The sequence below is a fragment of the Vombatus ursinus genome, unplaced genomic scaffold (genome assembly GCF_900497805.2).
Source record: "Vombatus ursinus unplaced genomic scaffold, bare-nosed wombat genome assembly UNPS02014841.1, whole genome shotgun sequence".
In the NCBI taxonomy this organism is placed as follows: Eukaryota; Metazoa; Chordata; class Mammalia; order Diprotodontia; family Vombatidae; genus Vombatus; species Vombatus ursinus.
Window position 1 is genome coordinate 42210734 of NW_020954619.1, and position 7758 is coordinate 42218491.

Sequence of the window (7758 nt, forward strand, 5' to 3'; positions counted from 1 at the left end):
TATAATATGACAATATAATGGACTTTTCCTTCCGGTAACCTTTCATTTTAGTCTGGTTGTGCTCATAACACTTGGCATCACTTATGTCAGTGTAAATGAATGTGTCAGTTAGCCAGTATACATTCTCTACCTTCCTCCCAACAAAATTAATCAGTCAACAGACAATTGTTAGGCACATTATTTGCTTCAGTCTACTCATCTGTAAAATGGGGATAATAATAGTACTAACTTCCCAGGGTAATTGTGAGGATCAAATTAGATAATAATTGTAAAGCACTTAACACAGTACCTAGCAAATAGTGTTAATAAATGTTAATTATTATTTTTATGTGCTAGGGTTGTACTAAGGGCAGTAGATACAAAGAAATGAAAATACACAGTCCCTGCCTTCAAGGAGATCACATTAATGGCAGAGACTATATGTCAATAGGGGGAAGAGAAAGGAATGAGCACCTGCTATCTGCCAGGCATTGGGTTAAGTGTTTTACAAGTATCAGTTCATTTTATTCTCACAATAACCCTTTGAGGTGGGTGTTATTATTATCTGCATATTACAACTGACGAATCTGGGGCAGAGAGGTTAAGCGATTTGCTCAGTGTCACAAAGGTAGTAAGTAACTGAGACCAGATTTGAGCTTAGGTCTTCCTAACTCCAGGTTCAGTGCTTTATCTACTGCCCTACCTAGATGCCTCAAACAGCTATATATGTATACAAGACAGATACAGTGTAAAGAGAAAGTAACTGAAGAACAAAAGCACTGAGGGGCTGGGGGTTGGGGTGGGGGGCAAGATCTGTAAAGTCTTCTGGTCTCAACCAATCAATAAACATTTATTAAGTGATCACTATTACTAAGCACTAGGGATACAAAAAGAGGCAAAAGGTAGTGTCTGTCCATAGGGAGTTTACAATCTAGTGGGTAAGACAAGATGCAAACAATTAAATACAAAGTAAGCAATATACAGTTTAAATAAGTAATAATTAAAAGCAAGAAAGCACTGGAATTAACAGGGATTAGAGCAGGTTTCCTGTAGAATATGGGGTTTTAGTTGAGACTTAAAGGAGTTCAGGGAAGCTGGTAGATGGAGGAGAGAAGGGTGAGTGCTCCAGGCGCTGGACAGGGAGAGGAATAGCCAGAGAAATGCTGGGAGCTGAGATATAGAGTGTCTTGTCTGTTGAACAGCTGGGAGACCAGAGTCACTTGGTGGAAGAGTGTGTGTTGGGGAGTAAAATGTATGAAGATTGGAAAGGTAAGATGGGACTAGTTGTTGGGAAATAAAGTGTAAGACTGAAAAGGTAAAAAAAAAGAAAGCAGGGATAGATTATGAAGGGCTTTGGATAACAGAGCATTTTGTATTTGTTTATACAGACAATAAGAAGACACTGGAGTTTATTGAGTTGGGAGGGTGACATGATTGTACCTTCCCTTTAGGAAAATCATTTTAGTGTCTGGGTGGAGAACTGATTGGAGTGGGGAGAGACCTGAGGCAGGCATCAGGCTACTGCAGTAATCAAGGCATGAAGTGATGAGGGGACTATGCTAGAGTAGTGGCTATGTCAGAGGAGATTAGAGGCAAAGATGAAATCAATAGACCTTGGCATGGGGGGCATAGATATGGGGGTTGAGAGGCAGTGAAGAGTCAGTGATGACTCCTAGATTGTGACCCTGAAGACTGGGAGTATGGTGTTGCCTTCCATAGTAACAGGGAAGATAGAAGTAAGGAAGTTTTTAGGGGGAAAGATAATGAGTTCTGTTTTGGATATATTGAGTTGGAGATGTTTACTGGACATCCAGTTCAAGATGTCTGAAAGGCATTTAGAGATGTGAGATTGGAGGTCAACAGAGATATTGGGGGTAGGAAAAATGGATTTGAGAATCATCAACATAGAGATGGTATGGGAGCTGATGAGATCACCAAGGTAAATAGTATGAATAGAGGAGAGGGCCTAGGACAGAACCCTGAGGGACACTTATAGTTAGTGTGACAGGGAGGAAGAGCCAGCAAAGGAGATAGAGATGGAGCAGTCAGATAGGTAGGAGGAAAACCAGGAGAAAGTGGTGTCCTGAAAACTTAGGGAGAAGAGAGTAGTAACAAGGAAATAGTGAGGTCAAGGATAATGAATATTGAGAAAAGGCCGTTGGATTTGGCAACTAACAGATCATTATTAATTTTGCAAAGAGTAGTTTCGATGAAATGATAAGGTCAGAAGCCAGATTAAAAGGGGTTAAGAAGACAGTGAGAGTAGATAAAGTGGAAGCACCTATTATAGGTGACATTTTTGAGGAATTTACCTATAAAAAAGAAGAAAGATAGAAGATGCAGAAGGTGGGATTTGTGCTGGGTCCTGAAGGCAAGCCAGAGAAACTTAGAGCTTGAGATGAGGAGGGAGAGAACTCTAAGCAAAGGGGAAAACAAATACAATGGGAGATAGTAGAAAGATGGAGTGTGAACTGAAAATAGACCAATGTAAATAGATTATAGAATAAGTAATGAGAATAAAGCGTAAAAATTTTTGAAAGGTAGCAAGGAACCAGATTATGAAGGACATTGAGTGCCAAATAGAGTACTTTATGTTTGATGCTAGAGAGCAATAAAAATTCAATGGGAAAAGAGGGGGAAAAAAGAATTTTGACATGGCCAAGTATGTCTTTTAGGAAAACAAATCATTTTGGTAGCTTAAAGCAGAGTGAATTCGATGAGATAAGGATGTATGATAGAGATGTTGTGAAGGTAAAAATAAGATTTGACAAAAGATTGGATATGTGGGGTGAGTATGGGTGGGCAAATGAGTATGGTACTGAGGTTGCCAGCCTGGCTATCTGAGAGGACTGTAGTGACCTCAAGAGTAATAAAAAAAAATGTGAATTGGAAACAAACTCAACTAGAATTCCTGGTAGAACTCAAAAAGGATTTTTAAAATCAAATAAGAGAGATAGAGGAAAAATGGGAAAAGAAATGACAGTGATGCATGAAAAATATGAAAAGGGAGCCAGGTTCACAGATGATTTAGCAACTTCCATATTAAAAGAGTGGAGGGTTTGGAATATGATATCCTGGAAAGCAGAAGAGTTAGGATTACAAACAAAAATAACTTACCCAGCAAAACTGAGGATAATCCTTCAGGTGGTGAGGGGTGGAGAAAATGGATATTTAATGAAACAGATGCATTTCATATATTCCTGATGAAAAGACCCAAGTCGAATAGAAAATTTGACTTTCAAATACAAGACTCAAGTGCAAAAGTAAGCAAGAAAGAGAAATCATAAGGGACTATATAAGGTCAAACTTTTGATATTCCTATATAGGAAGATGATACTTTGTAACTCCTAAGAACTTCATTAAGGCAAATAGAAGGAGTCTAAATAGACAAAGAACATGGATATGAATTGACCATGATGAGATGAATTTTTTTTAATTTAAGGGGTGAAAAAGAGGGATGCACTAGCAGGTGTGAGGGAGAGGAAGAATGGTAAAATAATTTCACATAAAAGAGAAATGAAAAGAAGAGCTTTTACAATAGAGGGGAAAATGGGGTGGTGGATAATGCTTGATCCTTACTCTCATCAGAATTGGCTCAAAGAGGGAATAACATACACACTCAGTTGGGTATTGAAATCTATCTTAACCAAAAGGGAAGTAGGAAGACAAGGGGATAAGAGAAGTTGGGTAGTACTTATGGAAGGTGGATTAAGAGAGTCAGTGGTCAGAAGTAAAACAGACTTTTAAGGAGGGACATGGGAGAGAGAGAGAAAGAGAGAGATAAACAGGGAAAACAGGATGAAGGGAAATACAGTTAGTAATCATAACTCTGAATATAAATGGGATGAACTCACCCATAAAAAAGAAATGGATAGCAAAATGATTAAAAATCAGATTCCAACAATATATTGTTTACAAGAAACACACTTGAAACAGAACACACAGAGTAAAAGTAAGAGGGCTAGAACAGAATATATTCTACTTCAATTATGATATATTAAAAAAAAGCAAAGGTAACAATCATGATCTCAGACAAAGCAAAAGCAAAAATAGATTCAATTAAAAGAAGTAAGCAGGGAAAAACCATTCTGCGAAAAGGTACCAAAGACAATGAAGTAATATCAACACTAGGATATATGCACCAAATGACATAGTATCCAATTTCTTAAAGGAAAGGTTAAATGAGTTACAGGAGGAAAGAGACATTAAAACTATACTAGTAGGGGACCTCAACTTTCCCCTCTCCAAAGTAGATAAGACTAACCATAAAATAAACAAGAAAGAAATTAAGGAGATGAATAGTATTTTAGAATAGTTAGATATGATGACTTCTGGAAAAAACTGAATGGAAATAGAAAGGAGTATACCTTTTTCTCAGCTGTACATGGAACTTTCACAAAAAAATTGACCATGTATTAGGGTATAAAATCCTCACAAACAAATGCAAAAAAGCAGAAACACTAAATGAATATTTTAAGCCCCTAATGCAATAAAAATTACATTCAATAAAGGACCATGAAAAGATAGATTAAAATTAGTTAAAAATTAAATTATCTAAGGAATGAGTGGGTTAAAAAATAAATCATAGAAACAATCAATAGTGTCATTAAGAGAATGACAGCAATGAGACAAAATACCAAAATTTATGAGAAACAGTCAAAGCAGCACTTAGGAAAGGTTTATATGTCTAAACACTTACTTCAATAAAATAAAGAAAACACAGATTAATGAATTGTGTGGGAAATTAAAAAAAACTAGAAAAAGAACACATTTTAAATATCCAATTAAACACCAAATTAGAAATCCTGAAAATTAAGGAATAAGTAATAAAAATGAAAGTAAGAAAACCATTAAACAAATAAATAAAACTTGGAGCTGGTTTTATGAGCTCCATGAGCAACAATAAAATAGACAAACCATTGGTTAATTTAATTTTAAAAAAAAAGAAGAAAACCAAATTACCAATATAAAAAACGAAAAGAGTGAAACTAATCAAGAGGAAATTAAAACAATTATTAGCAGATATTTTGCCTAATTTATATGCCAATAAATCTAACAATCTAAGTGAAACAAATGAATATTTAAAAAAATATGAATTGTCCAGATTAACAAAAGAAGAAATGGAATACTTAAATAATACTATGTTAGAAAAAGAAATTGAACAAGCCATCAATGAGCTCCCTAAGAAAAATCCCCAGGACCAGATAGATTCAGAAGTGAATTCTACCAAACATTTAAAGGACAACTAATTCCAATACTATATAAACTATTGGGAAAACAGACAAAGAAGGAGTCCTATCAATTCTTTTTACAACACAAATGTGGTGCAGATACCTAAGTCAGGAAGAGTGAAATTGGAGAAAGAAAACAATAGATCAATTTCCCTAATGAATATTGATGCAAGAAGTTTTATTAAAATACTAGCAAGGAGATTATAGGAGCATATCACAAAGATCATATAGTAAAACCAGATATGATTTATACCAGGAATGCCCTTATTAGGAAATCTAACAGTGTAATTGACCATATCAATAACAAAAACAACAAAAATCATATAGCTATCTCAATAGATGCATAAAAAGGTTTTTTTTATAAAAAACAACCCTTATTCCAATTAAAAACACTAAAAAGCATAGTAATAAATGGAGCTTTCCCTAAAATGAGAATAATATCTATCTAAAACCATCAGCAAGCACTGTCTGTAATAGGAATAAGCTAGAAACCTTTCCAATACTTTCAGGGGTGAAGCAAAGATGCCCATTATCACCACTATTATTGAATGCTAACAATAGCAATAAGAAAAGAAAAAGAAATTGAAGGAATTAGACTAGGCAGTAAGGAAATAAATCTATCACTCTTTACAGATGATAGGATGGTATGCTTAGAGAATCCTAGAGAATCAACTAAAAAACTAGTTGAACCAATAGCTTCAGTAAAATCGCAAGATATAAAATAAAACCACATTAATCATCAACATTTCTACATGAATTATCAATAAAGTCCAGCAGGAAGAGATAGCAAGAGAAATTTCATTTAAAATAACTGGAGACAATATGAAATACTTGGGAGTTTACCTGCCAAGACCAGCCCAGGAACTATATGAACATAATTACAAAATATTTTCCATACAAACAAAGTCAACTCAAAACAGGAGAAATACTAATTGCTCATGGGTGGACCAAACCAAAATAATAAAAATGGCAATTGTACCTAAATTAATTTGCTTATTCAGTGCCATACCAATCAAACTACCAAAAATTATTTTGTAGATCTAGAAGAAAATAATAACAAAATTCATCTGGAAGCACAAAAGGTCACAAATATCAAAGGAATCAATGAAAAAAAATGTGAAGGAAGGTGGCCTACCAGTACCGTATTACAAAGAAGTAATCATCAAAACAATCTGGTACTGGCTAAGAAATAGAGTGATGAATCAGTGGAGTACGTTAGGTACACAACACAGTAGAAATGACCATTGTAATCTAGTATTTGATAAATCAAAGATCAAGCTTTTGGGATGAGAACTCACTATATGACAAAAATTGCTGGGAAAACTGGAAAGCAGTTTGGCAGAAACTGGGCATGGACTCACATTTCACACCACATACCAAGATAAGGTCAAAATGAGTACATGATTTAGACATAAAGGATGATATCATAAGCAAATTAGGGAAGCATGAAAAATCTTACCAATCAGACGTATGGATAAGGGAAGAATTTATGACCAAACAAGTAATAGAGAGAAGCACAGGATGTAAAGTAGATAGTTTTGATTACATTAAATTAAAAAGGTTTTACACAAAGAAAACCAATGCTGCCAAGATTAGAAGGCAAGCAGGAAACTGGGGAGGGAGGGGACTTTTTCAGCAATTTTCTCAATTATATAAAGAACTAAGTCAAATTTATAAGAATATTCTTATTCCCCAGTTAACTAATGGTCAAATACATGAACTGGAAGTTTTCAGAAGAAGAAATCAAAGCTATCTATAGTCATATGAAAAAAATGCTTTGAATCACTATTGATTAGAGAAATACAAATTAAAAAAAACTATTAAGTACTACCTTGCACCATCAGACTGACTAATATCACAGAAAAGGAAAATAACAAATGTTGGAGAGGAAGTGGAAAATTTGGACACCAATGCACTGTTGGTAGAGTTGTGAACTGATCAACCATTCTGAAGAGCAATTTGGAACTGTGCCCAAAGGGTTATAAAACTGTGCATACCCTTCGACCCAGCGATATCACTACTACATTTGTATCCCAAAGAGATCAAAGAAAAAGTAAATGACCTATATGTATAAAAATATTTACAGCAGCTCTTTTATTGTGGTGGCAAAGAACTGGAAATTGAGCAGATGATCATCAATTAAGGAATGGCTGAACAAATTATGGTATATGATTGTGGTGGAATACTATTGTGCTATAAGAAATGACAAGCAGAATGGCTTCAGAAAAATCTGTAAAGTCTTATATGAATTGATGCAAAGTAAAGTGAGCAAAACCAGGAGATCTTTGTACATAGTAACAGCAATATTGCACTATAATCAATTGTGAATGACTTAGTTATTCTGATCAATACAATGACCTAAGACAATTCCAAAGGACTTATGATAGAAAATGCTATCCCCCTCCAGAAAAATAATTGATGAAGTGTGAATGCACATTGAAGCATACTTTTTTTTAAAAAAAATTCTTTATTTTCCTTGGTTTTGGAGGGAGAACTGTGTTTTCTTTTGCAGTATGGCTAATATATGGATATATTTTTATATGACTTC